General features: G+C 46.4%; 1 non-coding gene and 1 pseudogene across 1 annotated transcript in view; both read right to left on the bottom strand.

Moving 5' to 3' along the window:
• The window catches only part of LOC142355651 (large subunit ribosomal RNA), a 3522-nt gene extending 2578 nt beyond the window's left edge, over positions 1-944 (bottom strand). Inside the window, exon 1 of the ribosomal RNA XR_012761278.1 lies at positions 1-944. This exon is cut by the window's left edge and continues 2578 nt beyond it. This is a non-coding gene — a ribosomal RNA (large subunit ribosomal RNA).
• Positions 945-2631: 1687 nt separating this feature from the next.
• On the bottom strand, positions 2632-2783 carry LOC142355655 (5.8S ribosomal RNA; annotated as a pseudogene).
• Positions 2784-17500: the final 14717 nt, after the last annotated feature.

The raw sequence follows: 17500 nt of genomic DNA, 5'->3' as shown, positions 1-17500 counted from the left end.
ATTAGTCTTTCGCCCTATGCTCAGGTCAGACGATCGATTTGCACGTCAGAACCGCTTCGGGCTTCCACCATGGTTTCCCGTGGCTTCGCCCTGCCCAAGCATAGATCACCATCTTTCGGGTCGTGTGCTACTTGCTCTGGATCAGTCATGCAATAAGAGCAAAACCGTCCGTGGTTGCGGGACACCGAATCGGCGCCCTCACCACACAAAGTAGTGCAATTCATAAAAATTACACTGTTCACTTTCATTTCGCGTGTGCGCTTTCAATGAGCGACAACACTTGCAAGCAACTCACACTCCTTGGTCCGTGTTTCAAGACGGGCTGTAGAGAGCATTGAATAGGAAGTTGAGGTCAGACAGGCAATCAAGATCAATTTATCTCATTTTGTTTAGAATCAACAAGAAGAATTCCGAGGAAAACTTCTGCTCGATTCATTAACAAGATTTGCCAAAAGACGACAACTACACTACTCGGTAGCCGAGAATATAATATCAAGGCATTGAGTATGGTAACGCTCACTCCAGTTCCCCTTCAACAGTTTCACGTACTTTTCACTCTCTCTTCAGAGTGCTTTTCAACTTTCCCTCACGGTACTTGTTTACTATCGGTCTCGCTTTATAATTAGCTTTTGGAGAGACATATCTCCAGCTTCGAGTTGCACTTTCAAACAACTCTACTCATAGGAATGAGCCATTATGACTGGTATCGAAAATGACCTTTACAGGATTTTCACCTTCTTTGATGCTACTTTCCAGTAGACATCAGGACAAATTCACCAGTCTAGCATCAAACCATACCGGACACCGAGAAATGTTGCCATTTCTCTTCCCGATGAGCTTTTCCCTGTTCATTCGCCATTACTAAGGGATTCTCAGTTGATTTCTTTTCCTCCCCTTACTGATATGCTTAAGTTAAGGGGGTTTCTCTCGCCCAATTCAGGTTATGTAGTTGATTGTCTCTTAATTGGTTCACTGACCAATATGAGACAGAAACCGATTCAGCAGTTTTTGTTCGCTACTACTATCAAACACAGGTCGAAGTTTCCATTCAGTCATTAATTCCAACTTTCAAATGTTGTTGTTTCAGCTTTCGCTTACTAGAAGCAACATAATACTCGCTGCAATACAGACCTCGGGAAACCCTCACCGTGAATAAGGTTCACTCACATATTTCACTACATTTTGCGTGGGATTGGAGATGAGGCTACTCGTTCTTGCTCAGTACTAGGCTGAAAATTAACGAAACTTCGTTACAAACGTTCACATGTTGATGTTTCCGCTTTCGCGTACTCGAAACAACATAATACTAGTCTTTGTAATTTAGTTTCATAATTTCAACTGTTCTCATGCAGAATTTTTGCTCATTCTTATCCCAAAATTTTGACCTGGCTACTAGTTACACTCCTTGTACTTATTGCAAAATGACCACAAATTTCAACAGCTTTCACATGTTGCTGTTTCGGCTTTCGCTTACTACAGTCAACATAATACTCGTTGCAAAATAAGTGCTCGGCATCTGCAATTTTCCAAAGACGAAGTTTCGCCAGTTCAATTTTCGCTCGCCAATTATGGCTACTAATTCACACGGTACTGAGCTCAACAACATTAAATTTGTTCAGCAAGACTTTCACATGTTGATGTTTTGGCTTTCGCCTACTAGAAGCAACATAATACTCGTCTTGTTAGCTCATTCAATGAGAATAGCTTTTCCCGTTGAGAATTTTTGCCTTCAATTGGCGTTGTAGTGAGTTTGGCTACTCAGATCACCAAATACTTGTGACAATTCGAACCAGAAATGTTTTCAATTTTCACATGCTGATTGTTTCGGATTCAACCTACTAGAAGCAGCATAATACTTGTATTCAACAATTTCTGTATCAAATCCCAGTTTTCTCTGGTGCATCTTTGCCAAACTATTCCAAACTGCCTGAGTCTGAATACCAATTACAGGTACTAGTAAATGCACGTTACTAAGGACTATATAGTTCTAGGTTACTGTACACAACGACGTTCACATGTTGATGTTTCAGCTGCCGCTTACTAGAAACAACATAATACTTATCGTGCATACCTTTCCATAACTTGTCCTTTTCAGATGCATTAGTTTCCCTTTGTCTTGGCTTCTACAGTCAGACTGGCTACTAGTAACAGCACAGTACTAATCACATATCGTTCTACAGTTTGCAGACAACTTTCACATGTTGATGTTTCAGCTTTCGCCTACTAGAAACAACATAATACTCGCTGTATACATTTGTAGTTCTCTATGTAACTTTCATGTGAAGAAGTTTCGCCAGTCTTTTTGACTGTCTCAAATCTGAGTCATGCTTAGGCTACTAGTTGCTTCATAGTACTTATCGCCTCGAGATCATTGAACAAAACTTGATTTTCACATGTTGCTGTTTCAGCTTCCGCTTACTAGAAACAACATAATACTAGTCTCATTAAGTTCCGTCTCTTTGCAATTTTCTTATGAAGAAAATTCGCCATCACAATGACTCCAGCAGTTCTTGATCAAGGAATGCAATCATTGATCAGAATGCTATTATTTGAATCGGTTCTGCTTTAAGTGTTCCAATTTTATTGGAAGCACCAACAATAGAACATCAATGTGTTCAATCGAGAGTTATATAACCCTGAATCGGACGCAGTCAACAGCCGAAGCCGAGACCGCCTTTTGCGTTAGAGAGGTCGGTAAACAAATCTTGCGATTCATACCGAATTAACACATATAGCTGTGCTCCTCTTCGTAAAGCGAGCCAAGTGATCCCCTGTTGAAGGATGTATTTGGACCAATCTAGTAGCATTTGGTTTCCAACAAGCTCTCCCAAGTTAGCTTACTTATTGGGCTTTTCAACCAATTCGGTTGGCTAGTTTGATCGCAAAATTCTACGACTTTCACATGTTGATGTTTCGGCTTGCGCTTAGCCTACTATAAGCAACATAATACTAGTCATATCATAGAGCGTGATCAGCTTGTGACGTTCTCATGATGAAGTTTCACCAACAGTGTCTCACTTCGAGCTTAAATCCAGCTACTAGTAACTACACAGTACTGACTGCAACGATAACTTTTATCTATACCTTTCACATGCTGCGCTTTCGGCCAGGGCCTACTAACGTCAACATAATACTCGATATAAACTTTTGTTCATGATGCAGCTTCCCCATGCAGAAGTTTCGCCTTCAAATGCTCTCTTGGCCATATGACGTAATGGCCCAAGGCTCGATCTAGCTCTATTCGCCCTGCTAGAGGGCTCTCTAAGACCCCTCGGTCTTAGTGTTAGCTCCGGTACAGCTCGGTCGTGCTTGCTGAAGGCCCGATCAAGCTTTAGTTAGATTCTCGTACTTTCTCTTGGCCTCTCTAGGAGGACCAGACAGACCTCTCGGTCTATCGTTTAGCTTCAGTCCTGCTTGATCTAGCTTTCCCAAGGCTCGATCTAGCTCTATTCGCCCTGCTAGAGGGCTCTCTAAGACCCCTCGGTCTTAGTGTTAGCTCCGGTACAGCTCGGTCGTGCTTGCTGAAGGCCCGATCAAGCTTTAGTTAGCTTCTCGTACTTTCTCTTGGCCTCTCTAGGAGGACCAGACAGACCTCTCGGTCTATCGTTTAGCTTCAGTCCTGCTCGATCTAGCTTTCCCAAGGCTCGATCTAGATCTATTCGCCCTGCTAGAGGGCTCTCTAAGACCCCTCGGTCTTAGTGTTAGCTCCGGTACAGCTCGGTCGTGCTTGCTGAAGGCCTGATCAAGCTTTAGTTAGCTTCTCGTACTTTCTCTTGGCCTCTCTAGGAGGACCAGACAGACCTTTCGGTCTCTTGCTTAGCTTCAGTCCTGCTCGATCTAGCTTTCCCAAGGCTCGATCTAGCTCTATTCGCCCCGCTAGAGGGCTCTCTAAGACCCCTCGGTCTTAGTGTTAACTCCTGTAATGCCTAACCAAGCTTACTACAGGCCTTGGTCAGGTCTTTATCGGTCACCGATTAGTAACAGACCGATCATGGGGCCTTCCACCCTATCCGGGTTGAGGTCTTTAGTCCAGCCATATTTTGACAAGACACCTCCCCCTAATAATGCCCCACACATAGAAATACTGTCCATGCAGTATTTAACTTGTGTTTTTTCTAAAATTTGATTTTCACTTTTTGGAGGTTCATTTGCTCCTCTGACACTCTTTCAGCTTCAATCTTACTCGATCTAGCTTTCCCAAGGCTCGATCTAGCTCTATTCGCCCCACCAGAGGGCTCTCTAAGACACTTCGGTCTTAGTGTTAGCTCCGGTCTTGCTCAATCGTGCTTGCTGAAGGCGCGATCAAGCTTTAGTTAGCTTCTCGTACTTTCTCTTGCCCTCTCTAGGAGGACCAGACAGACCTCTCGGTCTATCGTTTAGCTTCAGTCCTGCTCGATCTAGCTTTCCCAAGGCTCGATCTAGCTCTATTCGCCCCGCTAGAGGGCTCTCTAAGACCCCTCGGTCTTAGTGTTAGCTCCGGTACAGCTCGGTCGTGCTTGCTGAAGGCCCGATCAAGCTTTAGTTGGCTTCTCGTACTTTCTCTTGGCCTCTCTAGGAGGACCAGACAGACCTCTCGGTCTCTTGCTTAGCTTCAGTCCTGCTCGATCTAGCTTGCCCAAGGCTTGATCAAGCTCTATTCGCCCCGCTAGAGGGCTCTCTAAGACCCCTCGGTCTTAGTGTTAGCTCCGGTACAGCTCGGTCGTGCTTGCTGAAGGCCCGATCAAGCTTTAGTTAGCTTCTCGTTTTTTCTCTTGGCCTCTCTAGGAGGACCAGACAGACCTCTCGGTCTATCGTTTAGCTTCAGTCCTGCTCGATCTAGCTTTCCCAAGGCTCGATCTAGCTCTATTCGCCCCGCTAGAGGGCTCTCTAAGACCCCTCGGTCTTAGTGTTAGCTCCGGTACAGCTCGGTCGTGCTTGCTGAAGGCCCGATCAAGCTTTAGTTGGCTTCTCGTACTTTCTCTTGGCCTCTCTAGGAGGACCAGACAGACCTCTCGGTCTATCCTTTAGCTTCAGTCCTGCTCGATCTAGCTTTCCCAAGGCTCGATCTAGCTCTATTCGCCCCGCTAGAGGGCTCTCTAAGACCCCTCGGTCTTAGTGTTATCTCCTGTAATGCCTAACCAAGCTTACTACAGGCCTTGGTCAGGTCTTTATCGGTCACCGATTAGTAACAGACCGATCATAGGGCCTTCCACCCTATCTGGGTTGAGGTCTTTAGTCCAGCCATATTTTGACAAGACACCTCCCCCTAATAATGCCCCACACATAGAATTACTGTTTATGCAGCTTTTCACTTGTGAAATTTTTAATTTTCGCAATTATTATAGAATAAGTGTTTGCGCAGCTTTTCATAGGTCGAGCTCTAGCTAGCTAGCTCAAGCTAGCTAGCTAGCTCAAGCTCAAGCTATCTAGCTCAAGCTCAAGCCAGCTAGCTCAAGCTCAAGCTAGCTAGCTAGCTCAAGCTCAAGCTAGCTAGCTAGCTCAAGCTCAAGCTAGCTAGCTCAAGCTCAAGCTAGCTAGCTCAAGCTCAAGCTAGCTAGCTAGCTCAAGCTCAAGCTCAAGCTAGCTAGCTCAAGCTCAAGCTCAAGCTAGCTAGCTAGCTCAAGCTCAAGCTAGCTAGCTAGCTCAAGCTCAAGCTAGCTAGCTAGCTCAAGCTCAAGCTAGCTAGCTCAAGCTCAAGCTCAAGCTCAAGCTAGCTAGCTAGCTCAAGCTAGCTAGCTAGCTCAAGCTCAAGCTAGCTAGCTAGCTCAAGTTCAAGCTAGCTAGCTAGCTCAAGCTCAAGCTAGCTAGCTAGCTCAAGCTCAAGCTAGCTAGCTCAAGCTCAAGCTAGCTAGCTCAAGCTCAAGCTAGCTAGCTAGCTCAAGCTCAAGCTCAAGCTAGCTAGCTCAAGCTCAAGCTCAAGCTAGCTAGCTAGCTCAAGCTCAAGCTAGCTAGCTAGCTCAAGCTCAAGCTCAAGCTAGCTAGCTAGCTCAAGTTCAAGCTAGCTAGCTAGCTCAAGCTCAAGCTAGCTAGCTCAAGCTCAAGCTAGCTAGCTCAAGCTCAAGCCAGCTAGCTCAAGCTCAAGCTCAAGCTAGCTAGCTAGCTCAAGCACAAGCTAGCTAGCTAGCTCAATCTCAAGCTAGCTAGCTCAAGCTCAAGCTAGCTAGCTCAAGCTCAAGCTAGCTAGCTAGCTCAAGCTCAAGCTCAAGCTAGCTAGCTCAAGCTCAAGCTCAAGCTAGCTAGCTAGCTCAAGCTCAAGCTAGCTAGCTAGCTCAAGCTCAAGCTCAAGCTAGCTAGCTCAAGCTCAAGCTCAAGCTAGCTAGCTAGCTCAAGCTCAAGCTGGCTAGCTAGCTCAAGCTCAAGCTAGCTAGCTAGCTCAAGCTCAAGCTAGCTAGCTCAAGCTCAAGCTCAAGCTCAAGCTAGCTAGCTAGCTCAAGCTAGCTAGCTAGCTCAAGCTCAAGCTAGCTAGCTAGCTCAAGTTCAAGCTAGCTAGCTAGCTCAAGCTCAAGCTAGCTAGCTAGCTCAAGCTCAAGCTAGCTAGCTCAAGCTCAAGCTAGCTAGCTCAAGCTCAAGCTAGCTAGCTAGCTCAAGCTCAAGCTCAAGCTAGCTAGCTCAAGCTCAAGCTCAAGCTAGCTAGCTAGCTCAAGCTCAAGCTAGCTAGCTAGCTCAAGCTCAAGCTAGCTAGCTAGCTCAAGTTCAAGCTAGCTAGCTAGCTCAAGCTCAAGCTAGCTAGCTCAAGCTCAAGCTAGCTAGCTCAAACTCAAGCTAGCTAGCTAGCTCAAGTTCAAGCTAGCTAGCTAGCTCAAGCTCAAGCTAGCTAGCTAGCTCAAGCTCAAGCTAGCTAGCTCAAGCTCAAGCTAGCTAGCTCAAGCTCCAGCTAGCTAGCTAGCTCAAGCTCAAGCTCAAGCTAGCTAGCTCAAGCTCAAGCTCAAGCTAGCTAGCTAGCTCAAGCTCAAGCTAGCTAGCTAGCTCAAGCTCAAGCTAGCTAGCTAGCTCAAGTTCAAGCTAGCTAGCTAGCTCAAGCTCAAGCTAGCTAGCTCAAGCTCAAGCTAGCTAGCTCAAGCTCAAGCCAGCTAGCTCAAGCTCAAGCTCAAGCTAGCTAGCTAGCTCAAGCACAAGCTTGCTAGCTAGCTCAAGCTCAAGCTAGCTAGCTCAAGCTCAAGCTAGCTAGCTCAAGCTCAAGCTAGCTAGCTCAAGCTCAAGCTCAAGCTAGCTAGCTAGCTCAAGCACAAGCTTGCTAGCTAGCTCAAGCTCAAGCTAGCTAGCTCAAGCTCAAGCTAGCTAGCTCAAGCTCAAGCTAGCTAGCTAGCTCAAGCTCAAGCTCAAGCTAGCTAGCTCAAGCTCAAGCTCAAGCTAGCTAGCTAGCTCAAGCTCAAGCTAGCTAGCTAGCTCAAGCTCAAGCTAGCTAGCTAGCTCAAGCTCAAGCTAGCTAGCTCAAGCTCAAGCTCAAGCTAGCTAGCTAGCTCAAGCTAGCTAGCTAGCTCAAGCTCAAGCTAGCTAGCTAGCTCAAGTTCAAGCTAGCTAGCTAGCTCAAGCTCAAGCTAGCTAGCTAGCTCAAGCTCAAGCTAGCTAGCTCAAGCTCAAGCTAGCTAGCTCAAGCTCAAGCTAGCTAGCTAGCTCAAGCTCAAGCTCAAGCTAGCTAGCTCAAGCTCAAGCTCAAGCTAGCTAGCTAGCTCAAGCTCAAGCTAGCTAGCTAGCTCAAGCTCAAGCTAGCTAGCTAGCTCAAGTTCAAGCTAGCTAGCTAGCTCAAGCTCAAGCTAGCTAGCTCAAGCTCAAGCTAGCTAGCTCAAGCTCAAGCCAGCTAGCTCAAGCTCAAGCTCAAGCTAGCTAGCTAGCTCAAGCACAAGCTAGCTAGCTAGCTCAAGCTCAAGCTAGCTAGCTCAAGCTCAAGCTAGCTAGCTAGCTCAAGCTCAAGCTCAAGCTAGCTAGCTCAAGCTCAAGCTCAAGCTAGCTAGCTAGCTCAAGCTCAAGCTAGCTAGCTAGCTCAAGCTCAAGCTCAAGCTAGCTAGCTCAAGCTCAAGCTCAAGCTAGCTAGCTAGCTCAAGCTCAAGCTAGCTAGCTAGCTCAAGCTCAAGCTAGCTAGCTAGCTCAAGCTCAAGCTAGCTAGCTCAAGCTCAAGCTCAAGCTCAAGCTAGCTAGCTAGCTCAAGCTAGCTAGCTAGCTCAAGCTCAAGCTAGCTAGCTAGCTCAAGTTCAAGCTAGCTAGCTAGCTCAAGCTCAAGCTAGCTAGCTAGCTCAAGCTCAAGCTAGCTAGCTCAAGCTCAAGCTAGCTAGCTCAAGCTCAAGCTAGCTAGCTAGCTCAAGCTCAAGCTCAAGCTAGCTAGCTCAAGCTCAAGCTCAAGCTAGCTAGCTAGCTCAAGCTCAAGCTAGCTAGCTAGCTCAAGCTCAAGCTAGCTAGCTAGCTCAAGTTCAAGCTAGCTAGCTAGCTCAAGCTCAAGCTAGCTAGCTCAAGCTCAAGCTAGCTAGCTCAAACTCAAGCTAGCTAGCTAGCTCAAGTTCAAGCTAGCTAGCTAGCTCAAGCTCAAGCTAGCTAGCTAGCTCAAGCTCAAGCTAGCTAGCTCAAGCTCAAGCTAGCTAGCTCAAGCTCAAGCTAGCTAGCTAGCTCAAGCTCAAGCTCAAGCTAGCTAGCTCAAGCTCAAGCTCAAGCTAGCTAGCTAGCTCAAGCTCAAGCTAGCTAGCTAGCTCAAGCTCAAGCTAGCTAGCTAGCTCAAGTTCAAGCTAGCTAGCTAGCTCAAGCTCAAGCTAGCTAGCTCAAGCTCAAGCTAGCTAGCTCAAGCTCAAGCCAGCTAGCTCAAGCTCAAGCTCAAGCTAGCTAGCTAGCTCAAGCACAAGCTTGCTAGCTAGCTCAAGCTCAAGCTAGCTAGCTCAAGCTCAAGCTAGCTAGCTCAAGCTCAAGCTAGCTAGCTCAAGCTCAAGCTCAAGCTAGCTAGCTAGCTCAAGCACAAGCTTGCTAGCTAGCTCAAGCTCAAGCTAGCTAGCTCAAGCTCAAGCTAGCTAGCTCAAGCTCAAGCTAGCTAGCTAGCTCAAGCTCAAGCTCAAGCTAGCTAGCTCAAGCTCAAGCTCAAGCTAGCTAGCTAGCTCAAGCTCAAGCTAGCTAGCTAGCTCAAGCTCAAGCTAGCTAGCTAGCTCAAGCTCAAGCTAGCTAGCTCAAGCTCAAGCTCAAGCTAGCTAGCTAGCTCAAGCTAGCTAGCTAGCTCAAGCTCAAGCTAGCTAGCTAGCTCAAGTTCAAGCTAGCTAGCTAGCTCAAGCTCAAGCTAGCTAGCTAGCTCAAGCTCAAGCTATCTAGCTCAAGCTCAAGCTAGCTAGCTCAAGCTCAAGCTAGCTAGCTAGCTCAAGCTCAAGCTCAAGCTAGCTAGCTCAAGCTCAAGCTCAAGCTAGCTAGCTAGCTCAAGCTCAAGCTAGCTAGCTAGCTCAAGCTCAAGCTAGCTAGCTAGCTCAAGTTCAAGCTAGCTAGCTAGCTCAAGCTCAAGCTAGCTAGCTCAAGCTCAAGCTAGCTAGCTCAAGCTCAAGCCAGCTAGCTCAAGCTCAAGCTCAAGCTAGCTAGCTAGCTCAAGCTCAAGCTCAAGCTCAAGCTAGCTAGCTAGCTCAAGTTCAAGCTAGCTAGCTAGCTCAAGCTCAAGCTAGCTAGCTCAAGCTCAAGCTAGCTAGCTCAAGCTCAAGCCAGCTAGCTCAAGCTCAAGCTCAAGCTAGCTAGCTAGCTCAAGCTCAAGCTAGCTAGCTCAAGCTCAAGCTAGCTAGCTAGCTAGCTCAAGCTCAAGCTCAAGCTAGCTAGCTCAAGCTCAAGCTCAAGCTAGCTAGCTCAAGCTCAAGCTCAAGCTAGCTAGCTCAAGCTCAAGATCAAGCTAGCTAGCTCAAGCCCAAGCTCAAGCTAGCTAGCTAGCTCAAGCTCAAGCTAGCTAGCTCAAGCTCAAGCTCAAGCTCAAGCTAGCTAGCTAGCTAGCTCAAGCTCAAGCTCAAGCTAGCTAGCTAGCTCAAGCTCAAGCTAGCTAGCTCAAGCTCAAGCTAGCTAGCTAGCTCAAGTTCAAGCTAGCTAGCTAGCTCAAGCTCAAGCTAGCTAGCTAGCTCAAGCTCAAGCTAGCTAGCTCAAGCTCAAGCTAGCTAGCTCAAGCTCAAGCTAGCTAGCTAGCTCAAGCTCAAGCTCAAGCTAGCTAGCTCAAGCTCAAGCTCAAGCTAGCTAGCTAGCTCAAGCTCAAGCTAGCTAGCTAGCTCAAGCTCAAGCTAGCTAGCTAGCTCAAGTTCAAGCTAGCTAGCTAGCTCAAGCTCAAGCTAGCTAGCTCAAGCTCAAGCTAGCTAGCTCAAACTCAAGCTAGCTAGCTAGCTCAAGTTCAAGCTAGCTAGCTAGCTCAAGCTCAAGCTAGCTAGCTAGCTCAAGCTCAAGCTAGCTAGCTCAAGCTCAAGCTAGCTAGCTCAAGCTCAAGCTAGCTAGCTAGCTCAAGCTCAAGCTCAAGCTAGCTAGCTCAAGCTCAAGCTCAAGCTAGCTAGCTAGCTCAAGCTCAAGCTAGCTAGCTAGCTCAAGCTCAAGCTAGCTAGCTAGCTCAAGTTCAAGCTAGCTAGCTAGGTCAAGCTCAAGCTAGCTAGCTCAAGCTCAAGCTAGCTAGCTCAAGCTCAAGCCAGCTAGCTCAAGCTCAAGCTCAAGCTAGCTAGCTAGCTCAAGCACAAGCTTGCTAGCTAGCTCAAGCTCAAGCTAGCTAGCTCAAGCTCAAGCTAGCTAGCTCAAGCTCAAGCTAGCTAGCTCAAGCTCAAGCTCAAGCTAGCTAGCTAGCTCAAGCACAAGCTTGCTAGCTAGCTCAAGCTCAAGCTAGCTAGCTCAAGCTCAAGCTAGCTAGCTCAAGCTCAAGCTAGCTAGCTAGCTCAAGCTCAAGCTCAAGCTAGCTAGCTCAAGCTCAAGCTCAAGCTAGCTAGCTAGCTCAAGCTCAAGCTAGCTAGCTAGCTCAAGCTCAAGCTAGCTAGCTAGCTCAAGCTCAAGCTAGCTAGCTCAAGCTCAAGCTCAAGCTAGCTAGCTAGCTCAAGCTAGCTAGCTAGCTCAAGCTCAAGCTAGCTAGCTAGCTCAAGTTCAAGCTAGCTAGCTAGCTCAAGCTCAAGCTAGCTAGCTAGCTCAAGCTCAAGCTAGCTAGCTCAAGCTCAAGCTAGCTAGCTCAAGCTCAAGCTAGCTAGCTAGCTCAAGCTCAAGCTCAAGCTAGCTAGCTCAAGCTCAAGCTCAAGCTAGCTAGCTAGCTCAAGCTCAAGCTAGCTAGCTAGCTCAAGCTCAAGCTAGCTAGCTAGCTCAAGTTCAAGCTAGCTAGCTAGCTCAAGCTCAAGCTAGCTAGCTCAAGCTCAAGCTAGCTAGCTCAAGCTCAAGCCAGCTAGCTCAAGCTCAAGCTCAAGCTAGCTAGCTAGCTCAAGCTCAAGCTCAAGCTAGCTAGCTAGCTCAAGTTCAAGCTAGCTAGCTAGCTCAAGCTCAAGCTAGCTAGCTCAAGCTCAAGCTAGCTAGCTCAAGCTCAAGCCAGCTAGCTCAAGCTCAATCTCAAGCTAGCTAGCTAGCTCAAGCTCAAGCTAGCTAGCTCAAGCTCAAGCTAGCTAGCTAGCTAGCTCAAGCTCAAGCTCAAGCTAGCTAGCTCAAGCTCAAGCTCAAGCTAGCTAGCTCAAGCTCAAGCTCAAGCTAGCTAGCTCAAGCTCAAGCTCAAGCTAGCTAGCTCAAGCTCAAGCTCAAGCTAGCTAGCTAGCTCAAGCTCAAGCTAGCTAGCTCAAGCTCAAGCTCAAGCTCAAGCTAGCTAGCTAGCTAGCTCAAGCTCAAGCTCAAGCTAGCTAGCTAGCTCAAGCTCAAGCTAGCTAGCTCAAGCTCAAGCCAGCTAGCTCAAGCTCAAGCTCAAGCTAGCTAGCTAGCTCAAGCTCAAGCTAGCTAGCTCAAGCTCAAGCCAGCTAGCTCAAGCTCAAGCTCAAGCTCAAGCTAGCTAGCTAGCTCAAGCTCAAGCTAGATAGCTAGCTCAAGCTAGCTAGCTAGCTCAAGCTCAAGCTCAAGCTAGCTAGCTAGCTAGCTCAAGCTCAAGCTAGCTAGCTCAAGCTCAAGCCAGCTAGCTCAAGCTCAAGCTCAAGCTAGCTAGCTAGCTCAAGCTCAAGCTAGCTAGCTCAAGCTCAAGCTCAAGCGAGCTAGCTAGCTCAAGCTCAAGCTAGCTAGCTAGCTCAAGCTCAAGCTAGCTAACTCAAGCTAACTCAGCTAGCTCAAGCTAACTCAAGCTAGCTAAAGCTAACTCAAGCTAACTCAAGCTAACTCAAGCTAACTCAAGCTAGCTAAAGCTAACTCAAGCTAACTCAAGCTAACCCGAGCTAACTCAAGCTAGCTCAAGCTAACCCAAGCTAGCTAAAGCTAACTCAAGCTAACTCAAGCTAATTCAAGCTAACTCAAGCTAACTCAAGCTAACTCAAGCTAACTCAAGCTAGTTCAAGCTAACTCAAGCTAGCTAAAGCTAACTCAAGCTAACTCAAGCTAACTCAAGCTAGCTCAAGCTAACTCAAGCTAGTTCAAGCTAACTCAAGCTAGCTAAAGCTAACTCAAGCTAACTCAAGCTAACTCAAGCTAGCTCAAGCTAACTCAAGCTAACTCAAGCTAACTCAAGCTAACCCGAGCTAACTCAAGCTAACTCAAGGTAGCTAAAGCTAGTTCAAGCTAGCTCAAGCTAGCTAAAGCTAAGACAAGCTAACTCAAGCTAACTCAAGCTAACTCAAGCTAACTCAAGCTAGTTCAAGCTAACTCAAGCTAGCTAAAGCTAACTCAAGCTAACTCAAGCTAACTCAAGCTAGCTCAAGCTAACTCAAGCTAGTTCAAGCTAACTCAAGCTAGCTAAAGCTAACTCAAGCTAACTCAAGCTAACTCAAGCTAGCTCAAGCTAACTCAAGCTAGTTCAAGCTAACTCAAGCTAGCTAAAGCTAACTCAAGCTAACTCAAGCTAACTCAAGCTAACTCAAGCTAGCTAAAGCTAACTCAAGCTAACTCAAGCTAACCCGAGCTAACTCAAGCTAGCTCAAGCTAACCCAAGCTAGCTAAAGCTAACTCAAGCTAACTCAAGCTAATTCAAGCTAACTCAAGCTAACTCAAGCTAACTCAAGCTAACTCAAGCTAGCTAAAGCTAACTCAAGCTAACTCAAGCTAACTCAAGCTAACCCGAGCTAACTCAAGCTAACTCAAGGTAGCTAAAGCTAGTTCAAGCTAACTCAAGCTAGCTAAAGCTAAGACAAGCTAACTCAAGCTAACTCAAGCTAACTCAAGCTAACTCAAGCTAACTCAAGCTAGTTCAAGCTAACTCAAGCTAACTCAAGCTAACTCAAGCTAGCTAAAGCTAACTCAAGCTAACTCAAGCTAACTCAAGCTAACCCGAGCTAACTCAAGCTAACTCAAGGTAGCTAAAGCTAGTTCAAGCTAGCTCAAGCTAGCTAAAGCTAAGACAAGCTAACTCAAGCTAACTCAAGCTAACTCAAGCTAGTTCAAGCTAACTCAAGCTAGCTAAAGCTAACTCAAGCTAACTCAAGCTAACTCAAGCTAGCTCAAGCTAACTCAAGCTAGTTCAAGCTAACTCAAGCTAGCTAAAGCTAACTCAAGCTAACTCAAGCTAACTCAAGCTAACTCAAGCTAGCTAAAGCTAACTCAAGCTAACTCAAGCTAACCCGAGCTAACTCAAGCTAGCTCAAGCTAACCCAAGCTAGCTAAAGCTAACTCAAGCTAACTCAAGCTAATTCAAGCTAACTCAAGCTAACTCAAGCTAACTCAAGCTAACTCAAGCTAGCTAAAGCTAACTCAAGCTAACTCAAGCTAACTCAAGCTAACCCGAGCTAACTCAAGCTAACTCAAGGTAGCTAAAGCTAGTTCAAGCTAACTCAAGCTAGCTAAAGCTAAGACAAGCTAACTCAAGCTAACTCAAGCTAACTCAAGCTAACTCAAGCTAACTCAAGCTAGTTCAAGCTAACTCAAGCTAACTCAAGCTAACTCAAGCTAGCTAAAGCTAACTCAAGCTAACTCAAGCTAACTCAAGCTAACCCGAGCTAACTCAAGCTAACTCAAGGTAGCTAAAGCTAGTTCAAGCTAGCTCAAGCTAGCTAAAGCTAAGACAAGCTAACTCAAGCTAACTCAAGCTAACTCAAGCTAGTTCAAGCTAACTCAAGCTAGCTAAAGCTAACTCAAGCTAACTCAAGCTAACTCAAGCTAGCTCAAGCTAACTCAAGCTAGTTCAAGCTAACTCAAGCTAGCTAAAGCTAACTCAAGCTAACTCAAGCTAACTCAAGCTAACTCAAGCTAGCTAAAGCTAACTCAAGCTAACTCAAGCTAACCCGAGCTAACTCAAGCTAGCTCAAGCTAACCCAAGCTAGCTAAAGCTAACTCAAGCTAACTCAAGCTAATTCAAGCTAACTCAAGCTAACTCAAGCTAACTCAAGCTAACTCAAGCTAGCTAAAGCTAACTCAAGCTAACTCAAGCTAACTCAAGCTAACCCGAGCTAACTCAAGCTAACTCAAGGTAGCTAAAGCTAGTTCAAGCTAACTCAAGCTAGCTAAAGCTAAGACAAGCTAACTCAAGCTAACTCAAGCTAACTCAAGCTAACTCAAGCTAACTCAAGCTAGTTCAAGCTAACTCAAGCTAACTCAAGCTAACTCAAGCTAGCTAAAGCTAACTCAAGCTAACTCAAGCTAACTCAAGCTAACCCGAGCTAACTCAAGCTAACTCAAGGTAGCTAAAGCTAGTTCAAGCTAGCTCAAGCTAGCTAAAGCTAAGACAAGCTAACTCAAGCTAACTCAAGCTAACTCAAGCTAGTTCAAGCTAACTCAAGCTAGCTAAAGCTAACTCAAGCTAACTCAAGCTAACTCAAGCTAGCTCAAGCTAACTCAAGCTAGTTCAAGCTAACTCAAGCTAGCTAAAGCTAACTCAAGCTAACTCAAGCTAACTCAAGCTAACTCAAGCTAGCTAAAGCTAACTCAAGCTAACTCAAGCTAACCCGAGCTAACTCAAGCTAGCTCAAGCTAACCCAAGCTAGCTAAAGCTAACTCAAGCTAACTCAAGCTAATTCAAGCTAACTCAAGCTAACTCAAGCTAACTCAAGCTAACTCAAGCTAGCTAAAGCTAACTCAAGCTAACTCAAGCTAACTCAAGCTAACCCGAGCTAACTCAAGCTAACTCAAGGTAGCTAAAGCTAGTTCAAGCTAACTCAAGCTAGCTAAAGCTAAGACAAGCTAACTCAAGCTAACTCAAGCTAACTCAAGCTAACTCAAGCTAACTCAAGCTAACTCAAGCTAGTTCAAGCTAACTCAAGCTAACTCAAGCTAACTCAAGCTAGCTAAAGCTAACTCAAGCTAACTCAAGCTAACTCAAGCTAACCCGAGCTAACTCAAGCTAACTCAAGGTAGCTAAAGCTAGTTCAAGCTAACTCAAGCTAGCTAAAGCTAAGACAAGCTAACTCAAGCTAACTCAAGCTAACTCAAGCTAACTCAAGCTAACTAAAGCTAGTTCAAGCTAACTCAAGCTAGCTAAAGCTAACTCAAGCTAACTCAAGCTAACTCAAGCTAGCTCAAACTAACTCAAGCTAGTTCAAGCTAACTCAAGCTAGCTAAAGCTAACTCAAGCTAACTCAAGCTAACTCAAGCTAACTCAAGCTAGCTAAAGCTAACTCAAGCTAACTCAAGCTAACCCGAGCTAACTCAAGCTAGCTCAAGCTAACCCAAGCTAGCTAAAGCTAACTCAAGCTAACTCAAGCTAATTCAAGCTAACTCAAGCTAACTCAAGCTAACTCAAGCTAACTCAAGCTAGCTAAAGCTAACTCAAGCTAACTCAAGCTAACTCAAGCTAACCCGAGCTAACTCAAGCTAACTCAAGGTAGCTAAAGCTAGTTCAAGCTAACTCAAGCTAGCTAAAGCTAAGACAAGCTAACTCAAGCTAACTCAAGCTAACTCAAGCTAACTCAAGCTAACTCAAGCTAGTTCAAGCTAACTTAATGAAGTTAACCCAAGCTAACTTGGGTTAATGAAGTCAAACTCAAGCTAACCCGAGCTAACTCAAGCTAACTCAAGCTAATTCAAGCTAACTCAAGCTAACTCAAGCTAATTCAAGCTAGCTAACTCAAGCTAACTCAAGCTAACTCAAGCTAGTTCAAGCTAACTTAATGAAGTTAACCCAAGCTAACTTGGGTTAATGAAGTCAAACTCAAGCTAACCCGAGCTAACTCAAGCTAACTCAAGCTAATTCAAGCTAACTCAAGCTAACTCAAGCTAATTCAAGCTAACTCAAGCTAATTCAAGCTAACTCAAGCTAGCTCAAGCTAACTCAAGCTAACCCAAGCTAACTTAAGCTAGCTTAAGCTAATTAAAGCTAATTAAAGCTAACTCAAGCTAACCCAAGCTAACTTAAGCTAGCTCTAGCTGGCTGCCACTGTTAGGCCATTTGGGAGCGCTTTTCTCGCACTCTGATTGGCTGCCACTGTTAGGCCATTTGGGAGCGCTTTTCTCGCACTCTGATTGGCTGCCACTGTTAGGCCATTTGGGAGCGCTTTTCTCGCACTCTGATTGGCTGCCACTGTTAGGCCATTTGGGAGCGCTTTTCTCGCACTCTGATTGGCTGCCACTGTTAGGCCATTTGGGAGCGCTTTTCTCGCACTCTGATTGGCTGCCACTGTTAGGCCATTTGGGAGCGCTTTTCTCGCACTCTGATTGGCTGCCACTGTTAGGCCATTTGGGAGCGCTTTTCTCGCACTCTGATTGGCTGCCACTGTTAGGCCATTTGGGAGCGCTTTTCTCGCACTCTGATTGGCTGCCACTGTTAGGCCATTTGGGAGCGCTTTTCTCGCACTCTGATTGGCTGCCACTGTTAGGCCATTTGGGAGCGCTTTTCTCGCACTCTGATTGGCTGCCACTGTTAGGCCATTTGGGAGCGCTTTTCTCGCACTCTGATTGGCTGCCACTGTTAGGCCATTTGGGAGCGCTTTTCTCGCACTCTGATTGGCTGCCACTGTTAGGCCATTTGGGAGCGCTTTTCTCGCACTCTGATTGGCTGCCACTGTTAGGCCATTTGGGAGCGCTTTTCTCGCACTCTGATTGGCTGCCACTGTTAGGCCATTTGGGAGCGCTTTTCTCGCACTCTGATTGGCTGCCACTGTTAGGCCATTTGGGAGCGCTTTTCTCGCACTCTGATTGGCTGCCACTGTTAGGCCATTTGGGAGCGCTTTTCTCGCACTCTGATTGGCTGCCACTGTTAGGCCATTTGGGAGCGCTTTTCTCGCACTCTGATTGGCTGCCACTGTTAGGCCATTTGGGAGCGCTTTTCTCGCACTCTGATTGGCTGCCACTGTTAGGCCATTTGGGAGCGCTTTTCTCGCACTCTGATTGGCTGCCACTGTTAGGCCATTTGGGAGCGCTTTTCTCGCACTCTGATTGGCTGCCACTGTTAGGCCATTTGGGAGCGCTTTTCTCGCACTCTGATTGGCTGCCACTGTTAGGCCATTTGGGAGCGCTTTTCTCGCACTCTGATTGGCTGCCACTGTTAGGCCATTTGGGAGCGCTTTTCTCGCACTCT

This window comes from Convolutriloba macropyga, unplaced genomic scaffold (genome assembly GCF_964194025.1).
Source record: "Convolutriloba macropyga unplaced genomic scaffold, txConMacr16.3 SCAFFOLD_508, whole genome shotgun sequence".
Lineage (NCBI taxonomy): Eukaryota > Metazoa > Xenacoelomorpha > Acoela > Convolutidae > Convolutriloba > Convolutriloba macropyga.
This window is presented reverse-complemented; position numbering and strand designations above follow the sequence as displayed.